At 45.4% G+C, this 27,889-nt stretch overlaps 1 long non-coding RNA gene across 1 annotated transcript in view; it reads right to left on the minus strand.

Annotated features, from left to right (window-relative positions):
* Positions 1-466: 466 nt before the first annotated feature.
* Positions 467-27,889, minus strand: part of LOC135545301 (uncharacterized) — an 88,907-nt gene continuing 61,484 nt past the window's right edge. Inside the window, exon 3 of the long non-coding RNA XR_010456451.1 lies at positions 467-487. This is a non-coding gene — a long non-coding RNA (uncharacterized LOC135545301). The remainder of the gene's footprint in view (positions 488-27,889) is intronic.

Below are 27,889 nucleotides of genomic sequence, written 5' to 3' on the forward strand. Positions count from 1 at the left end.
AGAACAGCACATTTGCCTTTCCCCAGACACTGATAAATGACAGGAATAGGAGAGAAGGATTTACTAGTTTGCCAGGAACACGTGTTTGTGCAAGTTTCTCAGACAATCGTCTCCTGAGAGCTTGGAGGATACTGCTACAGACCTGTCCTCTCCCCAGAGCTAGGAGGATACTGCTACAGACCTGTCCTCTCCCCAGAACTAGGAGGATACTGCTACATACCTGTCCCCCCCCCCCCCCGAGCTAGGAAGATACTGCCACAAACCTGTCCTATCCCCAGAGCTAGGAGGAAACTAAAATAAAATTTGATTTGATTTTGAACTGCTACAGACCTGTCCTCTCCCGAGAGCTAGGAGGATACTGCTCCAGACCTGTCCTCTCCTCAGAACAAGGAGGAAACTGCTACAGACCTGTCCTCTCCCTGGAGCTAGGAGGATACTGCTACAGAGACACCAAGGTGAGGGAGAAGCCCATGGCAGTACTCTGCATCTAGGAGGGAAAAACACAAAGAAAGAAAGAAACCAGGTGAAGAAGAGAAAGGGATAAATAATGAGAATAGGGAAAATAGATTTAGAAAGCAGTAGATAGAAAGAGGGAGATGAAAGAACAGAGTGAAGAGTGTCCTAGGTTGAATAGAGGGAGGTGAAAAAACAGAGAGTGAAGTGTCCTAGGTTGTAAAGAGGGAGGTGAAAAAACAGAGAGTGAAGTGTCCTAGGTTGTAAAGAGGGAGGTGAAAAACAGAGAGTGAAGAGGGTTCTAGGTTGGAAAGAGGGAGGTGAAAAACAGAGGGTGAAGAGGGTTCTAGGTTGGAAAGAGGGAGGTGAAAAACAGCGAGTGAAGAGGGTTCTAGGTTGTAAAGAGGGAGGTGAAAAACAGAGGGTGAAGAGGGTTCTAGGTTGGAAAGAGGGAGGTGAAAAACAGAGAGTGAAGAGGGTTCTAGGTTGGAAAGAGGGAGGTGAAAAACAGAGAGTGAAGAGGGTTCTAGGTTGTAAAGAGAGAGGAGAAAAACAGAGAGTGAAGAGGGTTCTAGGTTGTAAAGAGGGAGGTGAAAAACAGAGAGTGAAGAGGGTTCTAGGTTGTAAAGAGGGAGGTGAAAAACAGAGAGTGAAGAGGGTTCTAGGTTGGAAAGAGGGAGGTGAAAAACAGAGGGTGAAGAGGGTTCTAGGTTGGAAAGAGGGAGGTGAAAAACAGAGAGTGAAGAGGGTTCTAGGTTGTAAAGAGAGAGGAGAAAAACAGAGAGTGAAGAGGGTTCTAGGTTGTAAAGAGAGAGGAGAAAAACAGAGAGTGAAGAGGGTTCTAGGTTGTAAAGAGAGAGGAGAAAAACAGAGAGTGAAGAGGGTTCTAGGTTGGAAAGAGGGAGGTGAAAAACAGAGAGTGAAGAGGGTTCTAGGTTGTAAAGAGGGAGGTGAAAAACAGAGAGTGAAGAGGGTTCTAGGTTGTAAAGAGAGAGGAGAAAAACAGAGAGTGAAGAGGGTTCTAGGTTGGAAAGAGGGAGGTGAAAAACAGAGAGTGAAGAGGGTTCTAGGTTGTAAAGAGGGAGGTGAAAAACAGAGAGTGAAGAGGGTTCTAGGTTGTAAAGAGAGAGGAGAAAAACAGAGAGTGAAGAGGGTTCTAGGTTGTAAAGAGAGAGGAGAAAAACAGAGAGTGAAGAGGGTTCTAGGTTGTAAAGAGGGAGGTGAAAAACAGAGAGTGAAGAGGGTTCTAGGTTGTAAAGAGGGAGGTGAAAAACAGAGAGTGAAGAGGGTTCTAGGTTGGAAAGAGGGAGGTGAAAAACAGATAGTGAAGAGGGTTCTAGGTTGGAAAGAGGGAAGTGAAAAAACAGAGAGTGAAGAGGGTTCTAGGTTGGAAAGAGGGAGGTGAAAAACAGATAGTGAAGAGGGTTCTAGGTTGGAAAGAGGGAAGTGAAAAAACAGAGAGTGAAGAGGGTTCTAGGTTGGAAAGAGGGAGGTGAAAAAACAGAGAGTGAAGAGGGTTCTAGGTTGGAAAAAGGGAGATGAAAAAACAGAGTGAAGAGTTCTGTTTTGGAAAGAGTGAGAAGAAGGCATAGAGATAAGTAAGTGTGTAGTGTGATGAGGTCTTGATAAACAGGTAGAGAGGAGTAGCAAAAGAGAAGGGAAGAGAAGTGTGTAGAAAGAAGAAAGTGTGTGGACAGAGAGAGAGCGAGGAAGAGACATAGATGGAGGACAGGACAGGATTGGAGAGTGAAGGGGAGGTGTAGAGAGAGAGAGAGACTGGGATAGGAGGGGGAGCAGAGAGCTAGGTGTATGTGGGAGGGGGGGGACTGAGTGTGAGAGGGGTTAATAGCACAGTGGAGGCTCAGGGCTGATAGAAATGCAGAGCGCGTCCCACAGCCTGCTGCTCAGTGATGGGCTGGAGGTGAGATTTGGCGCCTGCTATAAAAGAGCTCATTGAAAATAATTCAGAGTGACGGCTGTGCAGGAAGGGAAACAGGGGAGGAGAGTGGGAGGAGAGGGGGAGGTGGAGAGAAAGGGGGAGTGAAGAGAGAGGGAATGGAGAAGGCATGGAGAGAGAGAGGGAGAAGTAGAGGGATGGATCAGAGTAGGTGAGGAGAGAGAGAGGAAAGAAGAGTCAGAATGGGTAAGAAAGCTTAAACAGTGAGGGAATGGGAGACCTGTGGGAGGGTTCTTGAAGGTATTTTTTGAAGGGGGGTGTTGAAAGGAAAGAACAAGGGTAAGTTAAACTATATCAAGATCCATTATTATATTCAGAGAAAGAGACAGGAACAGGAACAGTCATTATGACACCAGCGCTATTTTTTGCCAATGATTTATGACTCTGTTTGATTATTGGAAGGCTAACACACTGACTTCCAGGCTGTCTGTGTCCTAACCAAACACTAATCCAAAACATCTTGGCTACCTTGCCTCATGAGTTGAAAACATTTTCCAGTTGGAGCGTACACAAACACAAGCTCCAATCCCCTGGTTGACACCCTTGCATGTCTCTTTGGCTGTTTAGCTAGGGCTGTATGTCGGCACACAGAGATGAGAGCTGGGGGCTGAGGCCCATTTGTGAGGTCAGAGTTCACAGTGTAGTGGCGTCACTGGGCTGGACGTGTCACCACACAGCCAAATGTGCCTGGCCCTGCCACTTTAAAGAGATGGAGGGATAGAGAGAGGGGTGGATGGAGGGAGGACTGGTGGATGGATGGGGAGATTAGGGGAGGAGTGGGGGAGGGAGGAATGGAAGAGTGGTAGATGGAGTGATGGAGGAAGGAGTGGTAGTGGAATGGAAGGGAGGGTGGAGAGGCGAACCTCTCGGCCTTACTATAATAATGTGGACCCCTCCTGACCTCTATTAAACCTGTGTAAAGCTCATCTCAGACACAGGACATATTATATGGTAACGCCAGCACGTTAAGCACACAGGGAAGCTAGGGAGAGGCATGCAGGGGTTAATGGGGCTTGGTGCTCACCAGCAGGGGGTGGAGGGGGAGATGGACGGGTGTAGGGGGGATAGGGATGGAAAAAGGAGTGATATTGGGTGGTGGGGATATGGGATGACGGTGTATTGGTGCAGGGAAGGACCCCGCTGTGAGTTGGACCCCTGTACCAACTTTAGACACTTTCCTCCTATCTGAACAGCTGCTTCTAAACAGCCATCACTAACACAGAGAGGCTGCTGCCTACATACAGACGGGAAATCAATGGATCACTAGTCACTTTAATAATGCCATTTTAATCATGTTTACATATCTTGCATTACGAATCTCATAAGTATATACTGTATGTTGTACCATCTGTTGCATCTTGCCTATTCCACTCTGTCATTGCTCATCCATATATTTATATGTATATATTCTTATTCCATTCCTTTACTTAGATTTGTGTGTATTAGGTTTTGTTGTGGAATTGTTAGATATTACCTGTTAGATACTGCTACAATGTTGGAACTAGAAGCACAAGCATTTTGCAACTCTCACAATAACATCTGCTAACCATGTTTGTGACCAATACAATTTGTTTAGATTTGATTTGAACCTTATATCTGGATGATACATACTATGTACAGTGCCTTCGGGACGTTTGAAGACCCCTTGACTTTTTCCACAAAAATACATAAATCCTCATTAATTTACACACAATGACCCAGGTTTTTAGAAATGTTTGCACATTTATAAAAAAAATAAAAAATACAGAAATACCTTATTTACATAAGTATTCAGCCCCTTTGCTATGACACTCAAAATTGAGCTCAGGTGAGCTAAGGTCCCACAGTTGACAGTGCATGTCAGAGTGAAAACCAAGCCATGAGGTTGAAAGAATTGTCCGTAGAGCTCCGAGACAGGATTATGTCGAGGCACAGATCTGGGGAAGTGTACCAAAACAATGTCTTCAGTATTGAAGGTCCCCAAGAACACACTGAAGCATGGTGGTGGCAGCATCATGTTGCGGGGATGTTTTCAGTGGCAGGGACTGGGAGACCAGTCAGGATCGAGGAAAAGATGAACGGAGCAAAGTATAGGGAGATCCTTGGTGAAAACATGCTCCAGAGCACTCAGGACCTCAGACTGGGAGCGAAGGTTCAACTTCCAACAAGACAACGACCCTAAGCACACAGCCAAGACAACACAGTTGTGGCTTCAGGACAAGTCTCTGAATGTCCTCGAGGGGCCCAGCCACAGCCTGAACTTGAACCAGATCGAACATCTCTGGAGAAACCTGAAAATAGCTGTGCAGCAACACTCCCCATCCAACCCGACAGAGCTTGAGAGAATCTGCAGAGAAAAATGGGAGAAACTCCCCAAATACAGGTGTGTCAAGCTTGTAGCGTCATACCCAAGAAGACTCGATGCTGTAATCGCTGCTAAAGGTGCTTCAACAGAGTACTGGTCTGAATACTTATGTAAATGTCATATTTCCGTTTTTTTATTTTATAAACTATATTTGCAAAAACTCTGAAAAAACGTTTTTTGCTTTGTCATTATAGGATATTGTGTGTAGATTGATGAGGTGAAAAACAACAATTTAGTCAATTTTAGAACAAGGCTGTAACGTAACAAAATGTGGAAAAAGTCAAAGGGTCTGAATACTTTCGGAAGTCACCGTAGGTAGCCTATAGTGTGTGTGATTAATTAATGCGTTCATAGAAAATATGAATTAATGAGTATCTGCGCTCGAAAGTGAGTAGGCCTATGGGCCATTTAATAGTCAATATCAGAAGCCGAAAAGCAATGGAGTGGGTTGGAAGCACTACCCCATACCCCCATAGAGACAGTTCAGTTCGTTCAGCCGCCCTGGCTCATGGTGCTGGCCCCAGACTTCTGAACACTATGTCTATGATGAGATATTGAGCTGGCGCTGCACATTGCACACTGATTTATATAAAATACCATCTCAGAGCTTCCAGGAGGAACCCGGGCCTTGTATTTCACTGGCACACAGCCTTTTAGCTCCATTGAGGGAGGGGTGGGTGGGAAGGGGATAGAACGTTTTTGAAGTTTAGAGCCAACTTTTAAGCCAGCAAAAATCAAATTCATTCCAGAATCAACCTGACAAATCAAATCAAAAACACGTCCCTGTGAATACACTAAACAACAGAAAAACACAATCGTTTGGAGAAGAAGACGGTTTCTAAACGCTCCCCCCATCATCTCAAACTGGAATCAAATCACGGCAGCGGCTGCCTCTCAATAGCTGATCAATTTAGCGTGGCTGGGAACGTTGCCGTAAACATCGACGGAGTCATTTTCTGGCATATTAATGTTTACATCCAATCAGCAGGATGTGGGGGTGGCCTAATTAACTCAATCAGCTGGTGGAATGTAGTGTGAATGAGAACCCCACCTAGAGACCACACAACATTGATCACTCCAGCCCCCTCTCCACTCAATTGTTTTTTGACAGCACTTCAGAGCTGCTGAATTACCACAAGGCTACATATGGTGATTAAAAAAGTAGTGGGGTTTTTCTTTCTTTCTTTTCTGTAATTCTTCACATTAAGAAGAAACACGGGCAATAAAAATGCCTGTAAGGTGAGGGGTTTAAATTGTAATATTTACATGATATGCCTGATCATTTTAGTTCAGCCGAATGTTGTAATTTCGTTATCCGAGCCAGAGCAAGAAATTATCAAACTGGTAAAAATGTTCTTCGTTTTAGAGAAATAATGTATTTTTTCACAGCATGCAATGTATCAAGAAATTGATTGGTAATGGGACATGGGGGATTGCAAACTATTTCTAGTCAATCAGTGAATTAGCAAAATAATGTTTTTACTCACCTCCCATTTCCTCTCCAACCAGACTCGTTCTGGTGTGGAGGGTTGGAGATTTCTCGATAGAAAACACTCCACCTCTCTCTCTACACCCCACCTCTTTCTCTACTCTACATCACCCTGGTGTTATTTTCCCTGGTCCTAAACACAACCTACCTCTCTCTCTCTACCCTACATCACCCTTGTGTTATCTTCCCTGGTCCCAAACATACACCACCACTCTCTCTACCCTACATCACCCTTGTGTTATCTTCCCTGGTCCCAAACACACACCACCACTCTCTCTACATCACACTGGTGTTATCTTCCCTGGTCCCAAACACACACCACCTCTCTCTCTACCCATCTCTCTCTCTCGCCATCTCCCTCAATCCTCCTCTCTCTCTCTCTCTCTCTCTCTCTCTCTCTCTCGCTCCCCCTCTCTCTCTCCATCTCCCTCACTCTCTTTTTCAAACTAGCCTTGCTTCCTTACCTCCCTCCCCATCTATGAAAAAGCAGCAAATACAAAGTTACATTAACCCTGCAATGACCTTTCGCATGTAATACAGTGCAGCCTGATGGGGTGGACCGGGAGCTTCATCGAAAAGCTGTCGCTCTGCGCCACCCCAAGCACTGCCTGGGGAACATTTACCAGATAATTAATATCTTAAATGCATGAAAAACAGTTACACAGGGGCCCCTTCGTCAGCTCTTCCACGGCACAGGGGGAAGAGGGATACAGCCTGTGAACCATCAATATACAAGCATCCCCTTCAATGGGCCATCATAAAAACTGCTCATAATTTTATGGCTTCATTCACGGCCCCCCGCTGTAAAGGAAGGCCATATTTGTGGAATAGACACTGGCTGGAATGCGCTTTTAACCAATCAGCATTCGGGATTAGACCCACCCTTTGTATATTTCCTCGTAATTCACCAGCTTTTTTATGATTTGGAGGTTTTAAGCCGCCGCCCACCGCAATTATAGAGGTTCTCCTGGCCCTGGCGTGAAGGACGTGCAGGGGTCAGTGGTGGCGAGCTGCGAGCATCGTGACTGAGCGGGACAGAGGGCTCAAAACAGGCTAAAAATACACACAGACACCGCCTGCTTCGCCACACCGCCTCACACTCAAACTCACAGCCATAAACCCCCCCCCCCCAATCCACCATCTCTGTTTCCACACACACATACAGTACAATGGCATATGTTTATAACCACTAGACCCCGACCATACACTGTGCTCCTGATTCAATCCAGAGAAACATACGTGAAAAGAAAGGTTGTTGTTGACTAAATGAAATGACTGTTAGGAAATATAAAGGATTTTCTTATGTAGGAAAAGGGACTGGGAGTGAGATTTCCTGGCATGTTGTTTACCAGTCTATCAGCACAGATGGTAAAGGATGTTAAAAGAGGGGAAAGTACTGGAAATACACAGTAGACTTGCTCTAATTCATCAGACATTCCTCCCATGCTCTTCAGATTGACACAATTCGGATTCAGCAGCTGGATTCTCTTTGTCTGAGGTAAACATTGCATTTGGTTTTGGAAATGAGAAATGATTTATTATGAATGTTGAAATAACCGGCTGCTCTCTTTCTACCTGACTCTGTTTCTCCCTATATAGTCCATAATTAAACTGCTGCCTGCAATTTTCATGGAACATTAACTTGAACCACGTGATGATTTTGATCGTCACAAACACACAGACACGCATACACTGACTGGCATGTGCACGTGAGCACAGGCAAATACAGAGGTACGTGCATGCTCACACGCCACAGAGATGTACAAACATACAGACGCACACTGCTCTGCTCACACTCACACAGCTAATTTGCACACACTCAATCACAAAATCCACACAGGCACACCCACCTTCATACCAAAACATATTTAGACTTAAACACAGAAATGCATGAAACAGGCAAACATCTACAACCCACTTACAGATACAAACAGACACCTGCTCGTGCAAGACAAACCCACACAAAAAAACACTGCACATAAAAAAAATGAAATATGGCTTGCATTGCCACAGATAGACAATGGTATATTACTGTACATTGTTTATTCAAGATATCACATAAATATACAGAATCAATACAAACACAGGACTTCCTGTTGTATGCAATAAATTGAGATACAGAATCCCAGTAATTGTTGCAGACTGCTAAAATGAGCCCAAACACTCTCATCTCATCCTCCCTTTCCTTGGCTTTGGAATCAGCTAAACTGCATTTCACACAATGCCCTCCCACATACGTAATCGTGTCTGTGTGCCTATCCGTTACCAAGAAATATCCCCCGAGACCCAGCCCATATTAATAGTCCTATTCATTAAATATTACTCTTGTGGTGGTGGGGGTGTAGCATAATACTGTCCCGAAGACAAACTGAGATCCAGGAGTAAGCCTAATACATTTTCTGGAGCAAACGCCCCGATCCCACCAAATTACATTCTGTACCGTTAGCATTTTATAATGTGACACAAATGGCTCTCCGGCACAATTTAAAATCCAAATAGTGAACGGGGGAGTTCTGACAATGCCTCGATCACAGCTTTATTCTATGCTAGCAGAAAACAAAGTAAACAGATCACTGGGACTAGGTCAGGTTAACACTGCAACATAAGTCAGTGCTCAGTGGTAAGCTCTAGTCTATGGCATGCTACAAAGGACAATTGACTATATCAATAGTTAATACTACTGAGCAAATACATGAGCTATACATTTAGTTAATTGTTTAGGGTTAAGATTGTACTAAGGTATTGTTAGGGCTAACAGTTAAAGTGATATTCTTGGAGAGAAAACGTGATATACTTTTGACTTTTACAGCATGAACAGATATAAACAACCACATTCAGTTCTTCAAGGCTTCCATAGTGACTGAGGCAGTAGAATTGGTCTAGATTCCACAGTGACTGAGGCAGTAGAATTGGTCTAGCTTCCACAGTGACTGAGGCAGTAGAATTGGTCTAGATTCCACAGTGACTGAGGCAGTAGAATTGGTCTAGCTTCCACAGTGACTGAGGCAGTAGAATTGGTCTAGATTCCACAGTGACTGAGGCAGTAGAATTGGTCTAGATTCCACAGTGACTGAGGCAGTAGAATTGGTCTAGATTTCACAGTGACTGAGGCAGCAGAATTGGTCTAGGTTCCACAGTGACTCAGGCAGTAGAATTGGTCTAGCTTCCACAGTGACTGAGGCAGTAGAATTGGTCTAGCTTCCACAGTGACTGAGACAGTAGAATTGGTCTAGTTTCCACAGTGACTTAGGAAGTAGAATTGGTCTAGGTTCCACAGTGACTGAGGCAGTAGAATTGGTCTAGATCCACAGTGACTGAGGCAGTAGATTGGTCTAGCTTCCACAGTGACTGAGGCAGTAGAATTGGTCTAGATTTCACAGTGACTGAGGCAGCAGAATTGGTCTAGATTCCACAGTGACGGAGGCAGTAGAATTGGTCTAGATTCCACAGTGACTGAGGCAGTAGAATTGGTCTAGTTTCCACAGTGACTTAGGAAGTAGAATTGGTCTAGGTTCCACAGTGACTGAGGCAGTAGAATTGGTCTAGATCCACAGTGACTGAGGCAGTAGATTGGTCTAGCTTCCACAGTGACTGAGGAAGTAAAATTGGTCTAGCTTCCACAGTGACTGAGGCAGTAGAATTAGTCTAGCTTCCACAGTGACTGAGGCAGTAGAATTGGTCGAGCTTCCACTGTGACTCAGGCATTAGAATTGGTCGAGCTTCCACTGTGACTCAGGCATTAGAATTGGTTTAGCTTCCACAGTGACTGAGGCAGTAGAATTGGTCTAGATTCCACAGTGACTGAGGCAGTAGAATTGGTCTAGATTCCACAGTGACTGAGGCAGTAGAATTGGTCTAGATTTCACAGTGACTGAGGCAGCAGAATTGGTCTAGGTTCCACAGTGACTCAGGCAGTAGAATTGGTCTAGCTTCCACAGTGACTGAGGCAGTAGAATTGGTCTAGCTTCCACAGTGACTGAGGCAGTAGAATTGGTCTAGTTTCCACAGTGACTTAGGAAGTAGAATTGGTCTAGGTTCCACAGTGACTGAGGCAGTAGAATTGGTCTAGATCCACAGTGACTGAGGCAGTAGATTGGTCTAGCTTCCACAGTGACTGAGGCAGTAGAATTGGTCTAGATTTCACAGTGACTGAGGCAGCAGAATTGGTCTAGATTCCACAGTGACGGAGGCAGTAGAATTGGTCTAGATTCCACAGTGACTGAGGCAGTAGAATTGGTCTAGTTTCCACAGTGACTTAGGAAGTAGAATTGGTCTAGGTTCCACAGTGACTGAGGCAGTAGAATTGGTCTAGATCCACAGTGACTGAGGCAGTAGATTGGTCTAGCTTCCACAGTGACTGAGGAAGTAAAATTGGTCTAGCTTCCACAGTGACTGAGGCAGTAGAATTAGTCTAGCTTCCACAGTGACTGAGGCAGTAGAATTGGTCGAGCTTCCACTGTGACTCAGGCATTAGAATTGGTCGAGCTTCCACTGTGACTCAGGCATTAGAATTGGTTTAGCTTCCACAGTGACTCAGGCAGTATAATTGGTCTGGCTTCCACAATGACTGAGGCAGTGGAATTGGTCTAGCTTCCACTGTGACTCGGGCAGTAAAATTGGTATAGCTTCCACAGTGACTGAGGCAGTAGAATTGGTCTAGATTACACAGTGATTCAGGCAGTAGAATTGGTCTAGCTTCCACAGTGACTGAGGCAGTAGAATTGGTCTTGCTTCCGCTGTGACTCAGGCATTAGAATTGGTCTAGCTTCCACAGTGACTGAGGCAGTATAATTGGTCTTGCTTCCACAGTGACTGAGGAAGTAGAATTGGTCTAGCTTCCACAGTGACTGAGGCAGTAGAATTGGTCTAGCTTACACAGGCACTGAGGCAGTAGAATTGGTCTAGCTTCCACTGTGACTCAGGCAGTAGAATTGGTCTAGATTACACAGTGATTCAGGTAGTAGAATTGGTCTTGCTTCCGCTGTGACTCAGGCATTATAATTGGTCTAGCTTCCACAGTGACCGAGGCAGTATAATTGGTCTAGCTTCCACAGTGACTGAGGCAGTAGAATTGGTCTAGCTTCCACTGTGACTCAGGCAGTAGAATTGGTCTATCTTCCACAGTGATTGAGGCAGTATAATTGGTCTAGCTTCCACTGTGACTCAGGCAGTAGAATTGGTCTAGCTTCCACAGTGACTGAGGCAGTAGAATTGGTCTAGCTTCCACTGTGACTGATGCAGTAGAATTGTTCTAGCTTCCACAGTGACTGAGGCAGTAGAATTGGTCTAGCTTCCACAGGGACTGGGGCAGTAGAATTGGTCTAGCTTCCACTGTGACTCAGGCAGTAGAATTGTCTCTGTCTCCTCCCAACAGGTGTTCCTGTCTGTCCAGAGCTGCCAGAGTCTCCCGTCTGTCATGAGCCGCCAGAGTCTCCCGTCTGTCATGAGCCGCCAGAGTCTCACATCTGTCATGAGCTGCCAGAGTCTCCCGTCTGTCATGAGCCGCCAGAGCCGCCAGTCAGCATGGATCCGCCAGTCAGCCAGGATCTTCCAGAGCCGCCATTCAGCCAGGATCTGCCAGAGCTGCCAGTCAGCCAGGATCTGCCAGAGCCGCCAGTCAGCCAGGATCTGCCAGAGCCGCCAGTCAGCCAGGATCTGCCAGAGCCGCCATTCAGCCAGGATCTGCCAGAGCCACCATTCAGCCAGGATCTGCCAGAGCCGCCATTCAGCCAAGATCTGCCAGAGTCGTCAGCCAGTCCTGAGCTACCTCTCAGTCCTGAGCTACCCCTCAGTACTGAGCTACCCCTCAGTCCCGAGCTGCCCCTCAGTCCCGAGCTGCCCCTCAGTCCCGAGCTGCCCCTCAGTCCCGAGCTGCCCCTCAGTCCAGAGCTGCCCCTCAGTCCCGAGCTGCCCCTCAGTCCTGAGCTGCCCCTCAGTCCAGAGCTGCCCCTCAATCCGGAGCTGCCCCTCAGTCCAGAGCTGCCCCTCAGTCCAAAGCTGCCCCTCAGTCCAGAGCTGCCTCTCAATCCGGAGCTGCCCCTCAGTCCAGTGGGGCCATTTAGCAGGGTCGCCGTGTTTAGGAGGCCACGGAGGCGGACAATGACTGTGGTGAAGTGGGGTCCATGTCCCGCGCCAGAGCCGCCACCGCGGACAGACGACCACCCAGACCCTCCCCAATAGGTTTTGCGGCCGGAGTCCGCACTTTGGGGGGGGGGGGGGTACTGTCACGTTCTGACCTTTATTTCAGTTGTTTTGTCATTATTTAGTATGTTCAGGGCATGAGTTGGGGTGGGCAGTCTATGTTTGTTTTTCTATGATTTGGGGATTTCTATGTATCGGCCTCGTATGGTTCTCAATCAGAGGCAGGTGACATTAGTTGTCTCTGATTGAGAATCATACTTTGGTAGCCTGGGTTTCACTGTTTGTTTGTGGGTGTTTGTTTCCGTGTCTGTGTTTTTCACCACACGGTACTGTTTTGGTTTTCATTCGTTCCACATTTATTGTTTTTGTATTCAGTTGTTCATGTTGAGTATTTCTTATTAAAAGAACCATGGACACTTACCATGCCGCATGTTGGTCCTCCGATCCTTCTCGCCTCTCCTCTTCAGAAGAAGAGGAAATCCCTTACAGGAACATTCATTTAGATCACCCACACACAAGATACCGATAGTTTCACTGTGTAGTTGTTAGTACAATCATTAAATATTGTAGTACAAAATATGTGATACATGTTTCATTATGCTACTACACGTAAATACATCACTGTAAAAGGACTAGTAGAGAGAATACTACAGACACAGTGGAATCATTGAACAAAATCACAACATAGGTTTGTTTGAATCAAAGCAATAATAATTAGCTAAAACAGTTACTGTAAAACATCACTACAGTGTTCCTCACCTGGCTTACTGTAAAACATCACTGCAGTGTTCCTCACCTGGCTTACTGTAAAACATCACTGCAGTGTTCCTCACCTGGCTTACTGTAAAACATCACTGCAATGTTCCTCACCTGGCTTACTGTAAAACATCACTGCAGTGTTCCTCCCCTGGCTTACTGTAAAAAGCAAGACAAAAGATTGATTACTGTACTTCTATATTTCCATCAACCCTGTCTTGTGGATTTGGCCACAGGTTCTCATCCACATCACAATAGATGTTTTCATTAGCCAAACATCTTGGGAAGAATCTTCGGGCATGGCGAATCCAGGCCTGACACTGGTCTGCCGTGATGTCATTGCATGTGTCATCCATGGCCTGGAGAAGGGTGGCTTGTTCATGAGGGCGCCTATCATATACCTTCCACCTCCATGTGGAGAAAAATTCCTCAATCGGGTTAAGGAAAGGAGAGTATGGGGGTAAGTACAGGATGGGTAAATTGTGGATGGGCCTGAAAGCATGCTTGAGCATGGTGGAACCTGACATTATCCCACACATTATCCCACACAATGACATAGACCTGATTTAGCTCATCAAGGAAAGGTTACATTCGAGCAGCGAATCATGTGGCTGCCTGCAACTCAATATATAGAGTATATAGAGTAGAAAGCTTTAGATGTTGTTCGACAAAACATTAGAATGGGCAAGATGCGTAATCTAAGCAACTTTGACCGTGGTATGATTGTTGATGCCACACATGGTGATTCCAGCACCTCAGAAACAGCTGACTTCCTGGGATTTTTACGCACTACAGTCTCTAGAGTTTACAGAGAATGGTGCGATAAACAAAACACATTCAGTGAGCGGCAGTTCTGTGGGCAAAACACCTTGTTAATAAGAGAAGTCAGAGGAGAATGTCCAGACTCATTCAAGCTAACAGAAAGGCCACAAATGCTCAAATAACAGCTGTTTAAAACAGTGGTGTGCAGAATGGCGTCTCTTAACGTACAACACCGTGAATAATTCAGGCTGTTGTGGAGGCAGGGGGTCTACCCAGTACTCGATAGGTGTACGTAATAAAGTGGCCGGTGAGGGTACAGTAATGTCAAATCTGAAAACATGGTCTGGAAAAGTGGTACATGGGACCATAGAAACAGTGTTTGTTAAAGAATGATGATGAAATATTACATCCATAGATAATGTAGTCCAATTGGTTCATGTTCCATGGTAATTGGTGTCAATGGATCTCGTTATTCTGAAACTTTCATGATCTGAACATGGAATATTGTTTGTCAGTTTCCATAAAACTATGCATTAAGAGTAATGCAACAGTTACTTATCATCTTGATCAGTTGTATCAATTGATAGTTAGATCATTGTAATGAAATTAATAGACAGTCATCTCAGATGTAATGTGTGACTATTTTGAAATGGTATTACTTTGATGTTAAGTTGTGTCATTTTGAACAGCTGATTTTAGTTCAATGAACAAATTATATTAACTTTATGTGTATTGTATCCAAGCAATTGGAAAAAGTGTTAGTTTTGAAAAATTTGCATTTTGATCATTGGTTGTGAGATTTATGTCTAGTGTTTTGAAAAATGACATCAAGGTTCTGAAATTAGTGCCAAAGTGATTGTAAAAATCTGTAATACAACGCAAAATACAATCACAGTCCCTGTCGTGCCGTAAGGTGTTCTTTTATCTGTTTTTTATGTTTTTTTGCAAGCTTTAGTTACCTGAAGTGGCCCAGAGTTCCATGTAATCATGGCTCTATTTAATACTGTGTGTTTCCCAGACTCTGTTCTGGACCTGGGGACTGTGAAGAGACCTCTGGTTAAATGTCTTGTGTTGTACCAATGAGTGTCCAAACTGTGTGTCAACTGCTTGAACAGACAGTTCAGTACCTTCAACACACCAATACCTCGCACAAAGACAAAAAAGTGACTAAGATGGTGCTGTAGAGGATGGTTGCCGTTTCATGGCTCTTAACCAACCGTGCTATTTTGTTTGTTTTTTCACATTTTTCGTAACTTATTTTGTACATAACATTGTTCTACTGAAAAGAGCTTCTGGAAATCAGAACAGCAATTATTTATCTTGAACTGGACGAAGAATTTCTCTTTAATGAGTCGGACAAGACGGATTTACTCGAGACACCCGAATAGGCCCTCAACATCGTCATTCGCAGAGACAGAAAAGATAACGCGGACAGAGAACGGGGTGCCTTGTGAGAATCCACCGATGAGTGGCTAATCTGCCCTTGCCAACATACAATCGCTGGAAAATAAATTGGACAAGCTAAAAGCACGTATATCCCACCAACGGGACATTAAAAACTGTAATATCTTATGTTTCACCTGGTCGTGGCTGAATGGGGACATGAATAACATACAGCTGGCGGCAGGATAAAACAGCAGCCTCTGGTAAGACAAGGGATGATTCTGGCACTAAGACCGCACTTAATGAACTGTATACTGCCATAAGCAAACAGGAAAACGCTCATCCAGATGGGGTGCTCCGAGTGGCCGGGAACTTTAATGCAGGGAAACTTAAATCTGTTTTACCTCATTTCTACCAGCATGTTAAATGTATAACCAGTGGAGAAAAAACTCAGGCCACCTTTACTCCACACACAGAGAAATGTACAAAGCTCTCCCTCGCCCTCCATTTGGAAAATCTGACCATAATTCTATCCTACTGATTCCTGCTTGCAAGCTAAAATTAAAGTAGAAACACCAGTGACTCTGTAAATAAAAAAATGGTTAGATGAAGCAGATGCTAAGCTTCAGGACTGTTTTGCTAGTGCAGACTGGAATATGTTACGGGATTCCTTCTATGGCATTGAGGAGGACACAACATCAGTTACTGGCTTCATCAATAAGTGCATCGATGACATTGTCCCCACAGTGACTGTACGTACATACCCCAAACAGAAGCCATGGATTACAGGCAACATCCCCACTGAGCTAAAGGGTAGGGCTGCTGCTTTCAAGGGGTGGGACTCTAACCCAGAAGCTTATAATAAATCCCGCTATGCCCTGGCAAACCATCAAACAGGCAAACCGTCAATACAGGACTAAGATCGAATCATACTACACCAGATCCGATGCTCGTCGGATGTGGCAGGGCTTGCAAACTATTACAGATCACAAAGGGAAGCACAGCCGAGAGCTGCCCAGTGACACAAGCCTACCAGATAAGCTCAATTTCTTCTATGCTCGCTTGGAGGCAAGTAACACTGAAAAATGCATGAGAGCACTAGCTGTTCCGGACGACTGTGTGATCGCGCTCTCTGCTGCCGATGTGAGTAAGACCTTTAAACAGGTCAACATTCACAAGGCCGCAGGGCCAACATCATTATCCCAGAAACCCTCGACCCATTCCAATTTGCCTACTGCCTCAACAGATCCACAGATGAAGCTATCTCTATTGCAATCCACACTATCCTTTCATACCTGGACAAAAGGAACAGCTATGTGAGAATGATATTCCTTGACTACAGCTCAGCATTCAACACCATAGTGCCCTCAAAGCTCATCACTAAACTAAGGACCCTGGGACTAAACATCTCCATCTGCAACTGGATCTTGGACTTCCTGACAGGCCGCCCCCAGGTGGTAAGGCCAGGTAACAACACATCCTTAACACCCCTTGGTGTGCATACTTAGTCCCCTCCTGTACTTCCTGTTCACTCATGACTGCATGGCCAGGCACGACTCCAACACCATCATTAAGTTTGCCGATGACACAACAGTGGTAGGCCTGATCACTAACGATGACGCCACAGCATATAGGGAGGTCAGAGACCTGGCCGTGTGGTGCCAGGACAACAAACTCTCCATCAACGTAATCAAGACTAAAGAGATGATTGTAGACTACAGGAAAAGGAGGACCGAATATGCCCCCATTCCCTTCGACAGGGCCGTAGTGGAGCAGGTTGAGAGCTTCAAGTTCCTTGGTGTCCACATCACCAAGACAGTTGTGAAGAGGGCACAACAAAACCTATTCCCCCTCAGAAGACTGAAAAGATTTGGCATGGATCCTCAGATCCTCAAAAGGTTCTACAGCTGCACCATCGAGAGCATCCTGACTGGTTGCATCAATGCCTGGTATGGAAACTGCTCGGCCTCCGACCGCAAGGCACTTCAGAGGGTAGTGTGTATGGCCCAGTACATCACTGGGGCCAAGCTTCCTGCCATCCAGGAACTCCATACCAGTCGGTGTCAGAGGAAGGCGCTAAAAATTGTCAAAGACTCCAGCCACCCTGGTCATAGACTGTTCTCTCTGCTACCGCATGGCAAGCGGTACCGGAGCGCCAAATCTAGGACCAAGAGGCTTCTAAACAGCTTCTACCCTCAAGCCATAAGACTCCAGAACATCTAATTAAATGGCTACCCAGACTAACCCCCCCCCCCCCTATTACACTGCTGCTGCTCTCTGTTATTTTCTATGCATAAGTCACTTTAATAACTCCACCCACGTGTATATATTACCTCAATCACCTCAACTAACCAGTGCCCCAGCACATTGACTCCCTATGTACCCCCAGTATATAGCCTTGCTATTGTTATTTTACTGCTGGTCTATAATGATTTGTTACTTTATTTCTTATTTTTTGTAGGTATTCTTCTTAAAACTGCATTGTTGGTTTTGGGCTTGTAAGTAAGCATTTTACTGTAAGATCTACACCTGTTGTATCCGGCACATGTGACAAATAACACTTGATTTGATTTAATGCAGTCAATCTCTCCTCAATTTTGAGCCAATAGAGATTGATATGCCCTCTGTGTACATCTAAGTGCAATACGTAAAGTTCTGTTCTGGACCAACTGCAACTTTCCTATATCCTTCTTTGCCATACATGACCACACAACTGGGCAGTGGTCAAGGTGGTCTACGCTCCAACTGTGAAGGAGCTAAACCAAAGGCAGCATATACAACAGCCAGAGAGTAGGATTACTAGATCTAGGTTGGGTGCCATTGTGAATGAATTAAATACAGAGGCTTACAGTGAGACCTGGCACCAATCTATCATCTGATTTCAATTACACCAGTGAACCCTGGTACGAAACCGTTTTTATAATAACATCCTGTCTAAAAAATACCACATTTACATCATGTAAATACACCAATGTAATCGAATGGCCACAGTGTTTTAAATTGAAGCGTGTAATGAACAATACATAAGAGTGCTGTATTGTAACAGTCAGGTCTGCCGGGTTGAGGAAGACAGTGTATTCCAGAGATATGGAGCGAGGAACCAGTAAGATAGTCATAAATAACCCCCCCCCCAAAAAAAATATTTGCTGTTCTGCTAATTTAGTCACAAACATTATTTTACAACTGATGATGCTTGATACGCCACCGAAATGTTAATCAAATTGCGCAATGGTTACATCATCAAACATAACAAAACACATTTGGAAACTAATCAAAACATTTATTTTCGTAGTGCATCAACAATGTTTTTTATTCATTTACTAGTTTTACTGGAATACAGATTTGTTTGAGTAGCACGATGGGTATTCTCTATTGGAAGCCAGTATCAGCAGAACGCCCAAAACACCGACACAAACCATGTGTGTTTATATACCCTAATTAGCCACGGTTTATACATAGGATGGCAAATGAAGGCAAATCTCTGGTTTTGGCCAGGTTGTGATTGCCCTCCGACAACATCTCTCCATCCTCCTCCCCGTGCAAGAGGAAAACAAATTCATAAACTGCTGCTATATGAAAGAAAACAAGAGGAAGAATCTGGAAAAAAAACATACAGTTGTAGCCAAAGTGGCGAGCCAGCGTTGTGAGCTTACAATACGGAATATAGGTGATCCCTGAGAGCTGGTGCTAAGCAGGCCTAATCCTGTTGACAGAGAATGGGCACAGGGAGCCATGCCAGGGTCGCATTGAGCTGTGGCTGTATGGAGCACCAGGAGAATTACTCACCATGGCAAGGGTGGTCCTCCACCACCACGAGCCTGTCTGAGCCCGCCCACGGCTGGGCTGCCAGCGAGTACCAGAGGCACTGGGGTGGGCATGCCAGCCAGCCACCCAGGGTTCTCCATTAGCCCCCCACCCTCCTTCCTCCTCACCCACTCTGAGCCCTGCTGCAGGCCAAGCCTCCTAAACTACTCTGGCTTGGAAACTGGCTTGGGACTTCCTGTAGGATTTGGTGTTGGTGACATTTTGGTGTCCCTGCCACGTTGGCTCCAATTAGGAGGGCACTGAGGGCTTAGCCAAAGATTAGCCAACAGTAGAAGGGATGGGAGAAGGCCTCCGTCAACACGTGTCATCACTGTTAATCCGTGTCAGGTAGCAGGGACAATGGAGACAAAGAAACCTGCTGGCATCTCATCTCTCTTCTTTAGGTTAGATTGATATTATATATTCAGGCAGAAACACAAAGACTGACTACTAGGAGGTGAGTCTAAGACGACTAAGAGACAGTCTGGCATTGTTCCTCAAAGTGCACGTGTCACTCCTCATGCTCTTAGCTCTGAGATTGAGTCCAAGTGTGGTTGAGGAGACTTAGCGCCAGCGTCCCTGGATCACAGCTCAGATTTTCCTAAGGCATTACAAGAAGTGTCATAGTTTTAATGCAATGATCTAGATGAAGGGCGATCTAGAGTACAAATGCACAAAGGGAGACATTATTAACTGTCTTCAGTACTTTAGCTTTCTGAGTTTGACTCCATCTCTCCACCTCCTTTCCCCTTAAATGTTAGAATATTCTGCAGTTAATCAGGTTGTGTGCATGTTAGCAGGGCTACGTAGTGGAACGCCTCTCGTTGAGACCAACAGCCACCTCTCTGCGTCCATTACGCTGGTATTGATATGGACAAAAAGGGAGGGACTCCTCGAGGGGCCATAAGTGGAAGCCCCCCTCCATTAATCATCCCTCCCTCTATCCCTCCATCCCCCCCAGCTCTCCTTTATGAGGAGTGTCCTGATGATCTGATAGATGGGAAGGTAAAGGCCAGCCGTGCCACTCCACTGCATCCAAGAGGAGAGCTGGGACAGATAATATTACCACACAAACACACACACACACACACACACACAAACACACACACATACGCACACATAAACACGTACATGCAAATATTCACATAAACATGCAAATACACACGCATGCACGCATGCACGCACATACACACACACACACACACACACGTCCTACAGTGTAAGCCTGTTGCACTGTGTGCCTCTTGCCCTGTCACAGGAATCACATTGGGGAATTTCCCACCATGGCCTATTACAGTATGGTGCGGATATCAGTGGAGCTTCCCCAAAACTGTTCCACATCACAGGCTTCATGTCACAGCCCCAGCCAGCCAGCCGTCAATGCCATGGGGGTAGAGTTCTCTGGCAAGACCCAGAGAGAGATGGACAAATTCCATTTTCAGTGGTTGGTATAACTGGTTTAACTGTGCCCCAGAAATAGGCAGGACATTTCAGGTTGCGTTTCTTCATGCAATCTGCATTGCTGATGCTATGGCCCTGTTGGAAACACACTACATGGGAGAATAAGGTCGAAAGCAGGGCTCTAGCCCAGCAATGATGTCCATGCACTTTGCAGGCAAGGATTCAATCAGGGGATCCTACGTGTACACACTGTGTTGGGGATTCCACGGGATGATTACAGAGTGATAATAAGGGTATGGGTCAGTCCATTATGTAATAGCCAAGGTACAATATCAATAAGAATCCTACATCACATTGGTAAGTACCAACACAAAGCAGTGAGCTACGATTCTGAGCCAAGGGTCTATGCTCTTATAGGCCCACTGTGTATTCTGATGTCACTTCTCTGATGACAATCAATATAATAGACATAAATCAAACTATAGTTCAACTATAGTTGTGTGTGTGTGTGTGTGTGTGTGTGTGTGTGTGTGTGTGTGTGTGTGTGTGTGTGTGTGTGTGTGTGTGTGTGTGTGTGTGTGTGTGTGTGTGTGTGTGTGTGTGTGTGTGTGTGTGTGTGTGTGTGTGTGTGTGTGTGTGTGTAGCCACAGGCCTAGCAGCTGTGAGCAGATGTCATTGTAAGTGAGCAGGGAGTTGGGAGAGAGAGAAATGTGCTGGGCCAACCCTCTAATTTACGCATGAGAGGAGCTGCACCACCGATATTTACATTTAAATTGATGTTTCAGATACTTAATTAAAGACGAGGACTGGGCTCTTCTGGTCGACGGCAGCTTCTTCATCATCCTCCTCCTCGCTGGAGCTCACTGACCGCTCACTGGAACCCTGAGCACTTCCCCAAACCCACCAGTATATTCCACTGGCATCAAGGCCAGCTAATGACAATAGCTCCTGTTCCTGTCTGTTTTGTCCTCTCTATGGTAATTTCAGAGAACATTACTGAACACACAATGCCCCCTGGTGGTGTGTTATGCTCCACCAGAACTCACCAAAACATCAGAACTCTTCTTGTACTCCAGCAAGTACTCACTAAATCATGCAACATCATAACTAATCCTGCTTGTATAGTCTCACAGGGACAGCCAGTTGCCCTGATAACACTCAGCCAACCCACTCTGAAGACCCTGTGTAGCCCTGGAGGGGGTAGTTTAAAACTGGGTGTGTTCTGGCAGGCTGTTTTGGAGCTGTCATTATGAGACAAATATGAATACAACTCTGTTGCTCCTGTACTTTCTGTCTTGGGTGCTTAAGCAACATGTATTTATATTTAAAACAAGTCCTGGCTGGTAAAAAAACACAATGGGGGAAGGGGCACCAGAGCTAGACAAGGAGGGGGCTAAGCTTTGTCTAAGTAATGGTGGGGGAGACTACTCTAGGATAGCACTATACCACTATGCAGTATTATAATGGGCTCTGATGGGGCCAGGGCCCTAATGCAGAGGCACTCCACTCCTGATGAACGACCCTCCCAGCACGCTCCTCTCCTCTCTCCCCTGCCCCTGGACCCTTAGAGGGGCTCCTAGCTGCCTGTAGGACACACCCCTCCATCATCACCACCACTTTCTCCCAAAACAGCATTCTAATAGATTTTAAAAGAGGGTTATTAACATTACCTGCTAATTATGTTAAGGACCTAATTAGGGAAAGAGAAAAAAGGCATTTTTTTGTCTAATTAGGTTTTGTCTCTAAGTACGGCCTGATAACCAAGGGAATGCTGCCTGCACGGAGATCTCCATAGAAATGAGAGTGCAATGAGCCAGGGGAGAGAGGCTCCTCTCCTTCGGAAAAGAAGTTAACCCTTTAAGTCGGAGACTTGACTCTATTAACAGCGGAGCTGGCAGAGGGCAATTACCAGCCAAATGGTTTATTTAGGATGTGTTTATCTGGGAGTGGGAGCTGCATCATTCAGAGCGTTATAAACTCAATACAAGGCTTCATTACCGATTACAGTCACTGGGTGGTAATACCTTCCTGATAGCCAACTGAAGCCTGATGCTATCAGCCCCGCTGCTGAATTATAAGGAATGGGACCTCATTTTTCAGCCACTCGGCTCGGCTCGTTCCCCTGCTGTTTCCTCCACTCACTCGCTACCCAGTGGGTGTGCTGCCACAGTCACTTCACCAGGGTTCCAGGCTAAGGAATGGACATGGGAAGAGACAACGCACTAGACAACTACTCAGCCACTGTAAAAAGGGAGCGAACAGACCCACATTAGAGAAACAACATCATTACTGAAAAGAGAGAATTAAGATTTCCGCTGAGGCATTCAAATACACCTACAGAAATATCCAATGAAATACCAAATATTGAATCAGATTCTGGTAGAGTTAGAGCACTGCAGTGGAATGTACTCTCTTGAAGGACACCGACCTGTTTAACACCTGACTGATGCTACTTCACAGGGCATTGTCAGGGCTCGTAACATCATCACAGTAAAATGTCAGAGAGCAGGGTCTACACTCTTAGAAAAAAGGGTTCTTTGGCTGTCCCCATAGGAGAACCCTTTTTGGTTCCGGGTGGAACCCTTTTGGGATCCATGTAGAGTGCATTCAGAATGTATTAAGAACCCTTTACTTTTTTATCACAGGAGAGCCATTTGAACGTAAATGTGCCTTCTGGGACATGTTAACTTTCATATGCCTTAATAACAAACTTGCATGCCATCTGTAAATACAAATAAAATTGTTAAATTACGAGCCTTGTTGGTTAAGCCACAGAAAAAGCGAGTAACCTTCCCATAGTCATGATTGGCTGAGATAATGAGTGGGCTGGACATGCCGAGAGAGGAGTTCAGATTGGTTTGCCATATAGAAGGCTTCTGTCTAGTTGAGCTGGTCAGTCTGTGTTGGTAATCCTGCCGAACATGGCTTTTTTTATGTATAGTGTAGTGGAGCTGCATAACTGTTGATCTCCACTTTCTGGCGGATCAAGTTTTGAAATTAGTTGAATTAGAGTATGATAGCTAAAGAGATGGAGTAAACACCTGTCTCTGGATTACATCTTCAAACTAAGGGCAACCATGGCATGGCATCCGTGACAAGGAGACACCATATCCATCATGTATGATGATGTATATGGCTAAGATAGCTAACTAGCTACATTTTCAGATGTTACATGTTTCTAATTTTGACTGAAAGTTGTTTCATTTCAAGCTAAAGTGTAATGTTAGCTAGCTAGCTGATAATTAGCTGGATGGCTCCCAAGCTAACGTTATGTGTATGATGTTATAATTTGTATCCCAGAGCCATTTGCTTTGCTAGTTAGAGCCTAATGTTAACTAGCTAACATTGAACCTGGTTGGTTAGCTACCACTACCAGCAGATTCATGCAAGGCGTAGTACCATCATGCTAACATTAGATGGCTGGCTCGCTAGCAAACGTTACGTGATGTGTATGATCTTACTCGTTGTTTACCTAGCTAGGTTCATTGTTTAGCTAGCTAGCAACATGTCTTAACAATAGACTCCACTATGCAAGTAACCATTTCAGGTGCGTTCATAAATTCAGTCTGAGTATGCCAGCGCCCAGAATAACTGATGAATTTACAAATGCACAACACCCGCTGAATATGGCCGGTGTCAGTAAACATCGGCAAAAAAGTATAATGATATTGTTCCCATCAGAGCTGGTTAGGCTGTTTTCATGTTATCCAGAGGTAAACAAATCATCTGCCAAAGCGCCAAGTGCTCTGAAAGCTCTGAGAGTGAAACGAGATGGGTGGGACTAAAGCTAAAGAGGGTGTGAGAAATGCTGAAAAGGTGTAGATAAAGAAGAACTCTTCACTCAGATACCAAAATATTCAAAGGCTATTTTCTCAATAGTGAGTTTTCAAGTTTATCAACTCTCAAAGCACAATTACTTTCCCATTGTTCTTCAATAAAGCAGTGTATGATATACCATTTTGTAGCTCTGAGTCGCTACTTTTATCCAATGAAAAAACACAATTTCATAATTTTACGTTACAGCATTATTCTAAAATTTATTAAATAGTTGTTTTCCCCCTCGTCAATCTACAGTACACACAATAGCCCATAATGACAAATAAAAAAGAGGTTTTCTGAAATTATTGCAAATGTATAAAAAATACAAAACTTAAATATCGCATTTTCCTCAGACCCTACTCAGTACTTTGTTGAAGCACCTTTAGCAGAGATTACAGCCTCAAATCTTATTGGGAATGATGCTACAAGCGTAGTGGAGAGGGTAGTAAGTTTTAAGTTCCTCTGCATACACATCACAGACAAACTGAATTGGTCCACCCACACAGACAGCATAGTGAAGAAGGCGCAGCAGCGCCTCTTCAACCTCAGGAGGATGAAGAAATTCGGCTTGTCACCAAAAGCACTCACAAGCTTCTACAGATGCACAATCGAGAGCATCCTGGCGGGCTGTATCACTGCCTGGTACGGTAACTGCTCCGCCCACAACCGTAAGGCTCTCCAGAGGGTAGTGAGGTCTACACAACGCATCACCGGGGGCAAACTACCTGCCCTCCAGGACACCTACACCACCCGATGTTACAGGAAGGCCATAAAGATCATCAAGGACAACAACCACCCGAGCCACTGCCTGTTCACCCCGCTATCATCCAGAAGGCGAGGTCAGTACAGGTGCATCAAAGCTGGGACCGAGAGACTGAAAAACAGCTTCTATCTCAAGGCCATAAGACTGTTAAACAGCAACCACTAACATTGAGTGGCTGCTGCCAACACACTGACTCAACTCCAGCCACTTTAATAATGGGAATTGATGGGAAATTATGTAAAATATATCACTAGCCACTTTAAACAATGCTACCTAATATAATGTTTACCTACCCTATATTATTCATCTCATATGTATACGTATATATTGTACTCTATATCATCTACTGCATCTTTATGTAATACATGTATCACTAGCCACTTTAACTATACCACTTTGTTTACATACTCATCTCATATGTATATACTGTATTCGATACCATCTACTGTATCTTGCCTATGCTGCTCTGTATCATCACTCATTCATATATATTTATGTACATATTCTTTATCCCCTTAAAATTGTGTGTATAAGACAGTAGTTTTGGAATTGTTAGTTAGATTACTTGTTGGTTATTACTGCATTGTCAGAACTAGAAGCACAAGCATTTCGCTACACTCGCATTAACAACTGCTAACCATGTGTATGTGACAAATAAATTTGATTTGATTTGAAGCTTGGCACACCTGTATTCGGGGAGTTTCTCCCATCCTTCTCTGCAGACCCTCTCAAGCTCCGTAAGGATGGATGGGGAGTGTTGCTGCACAGCTAGTTTCAGGTCTCTCCAGGGATGTTCGATCAGGTTCAAGTCAGGGCTCTGGCTGGGCCATACAATGACATTCAGACACTTGTCCCGAAGCCACTCCTACGTTGACTTGGCTGTGTTCTTAGGGTCATTCTCCTGTTGGAAAGTGAACCTTTGCCCCAGTCTGAGGTCCTGAACCCTCTGGAGCAAGTTTTCATCAAGGACCTCTTTGTAATTTACTCCGTTCATCTTTCCTTCAATCCTGACTAGTCTCCCAGTCCCTGTGGCTGAAAAACATCCCCACAGCATGATGCTGCCACCACCATGTGTAACGGTCGTCGTATGAAGGAGAAGAGGACCAAGGTGCAACGTGGTAAGTGTTCATATATTTTAATGAAGTAATAGAACACTGAACAAAAACAATAAACGACCAACGAACAGTCCCGTAAGTTGAATGACAAAAAAACACTAAACAGGAAAATAAACACCCACGAAACACAAGTGAGAAAAGGCTACCTAAGTATGATTCTCAATCAGAGACAACTAACTACACCTGCCTCTGATTGAGAACCATACCAGGCCAAACGCAAACACAACTTAGAAAACGGAAAATAGACAACCCACCCAACTCACGCCCTGACCATACTAAAACAAAGACAGAAATAAAATAACTAAGGTCAGAATGTGACAGTACTCCCCCCCCCCTGAAAGGTGCGGACTGTGGCTGCAAAACCTGAACCTATAGGGGAGGGTCTGGGTGGGTGTCTGTCCGTGGTGGCGGCTCTGGCGCGGGACGTGGACCCCATTCCACCATAGTCCTTCTCCGCCTCTTTACCCGCCTCCGAGGCCTCTTTCATGCGACGACCCTTGCCGTCAACCTCAGACAGGGGACCCAAGCCATGAGTCCCGAATGGACGGGAGATTCCGGCAGCACCGGACAGACGGGAGATTCCGGCAGCACCGGACAGGCGGGAGACTCTGGCAGCTCCGGAGTGAAGGGCAATTCTGGCAGTTCCTGGCTGACAGACGGTTCTGGCAGCTCCTGGCTGACTGACGGCTCTGGCAGCTCCTGGCTGACTGACGGCTCTGGCAGCTCCTGGCTGACTGACGGCTCTGGCAGCTCCTGGCTGACTGGCGGCTCTGGCAGCTCCTGGCAGACGGGCGACTCTGGCAGCTCAGGACAGACGGGCGACTCTGGCAGCTCAGGACAGACGGGCGACTCTGGCAGCTCAGGACAGACGGGAGACTCTGGCAGCTCCGGGCAAACGGGAGACTCTGGCAGCTCCGGAGAAACGGGAGACTCTGGCAGCTCCGGACAGACGGGAGACTCTGGCAGCTCCGGACAGACGGGAGACTCTGGCAGCACTGGGCAGGAGGAAGACTCTGGCAGCACTGGGCAGGCGGGAGCACCTGTAGGAAGGAGATGGAGAGACAGCTTGGTGCGGGGGGGCTGCTCATTTGAGTCAATTGGAGGTGTACCTGTGGATGTATTTCAAGGCCTACCTTCAAACTCAGTGCCTCTTTGCTTGACATCATGGGAAAATCAAAAGAAATCAGCCAAGACCTCAGAAAGAAAACTGTAGACTTCCACGTCTGGTTCATCCTTGGGAGCAATTTCCAAACGCCTGAAGGTACCACGTTCATCTGTACAAACAATAGTACGCAAGTATAAACACCATGGGACCACGCTGCCGTCATACTGCTCAGGAAGGAAACGTGTTCTGTCTCCTAAAGATGAACGTACTTTGGTGCGAAAAGTGCAAATAAATCCCAGAACAAAAGCAAAGGACCTTGTGAAGATACTGGAGGAAACAGGTACAAAAGTTTCCACAGTAAAACGAGTCCTATATCAACATAACCTGAATGGCCGCTCAGCAAGGAAGAAGCCACTGCTCCAAAACCGCCATTAAAAAAAGCCAGACTACGGTTTGCAACTGCACATGGGGACAAAGATCGTACCTTTTGGAGAAATGTCCTCTGGTCTGATGAAACATGGCCATAATGACCATGGTTATGTTTGGAGGAAAAAGGGGGATGCTTGCACGCAGAAGAACACCATCCCAACCGTGAAG

Source organism: Oncorhynchus masou, chromosome 9 (assembly GCF_036934945.1).
Source record: "Oncorhynchus masou masou isolate Uvic2021 chromosome 9, UVic_Omas_1.1, whole genome shotgun sequence".
Lineage (NCBI taxonomy): Eukaryota > Metazoa > Chordata > Actinopteri > Salmoniformes > Salmonidae > Oncorhynchus > Oncorhynchus masou.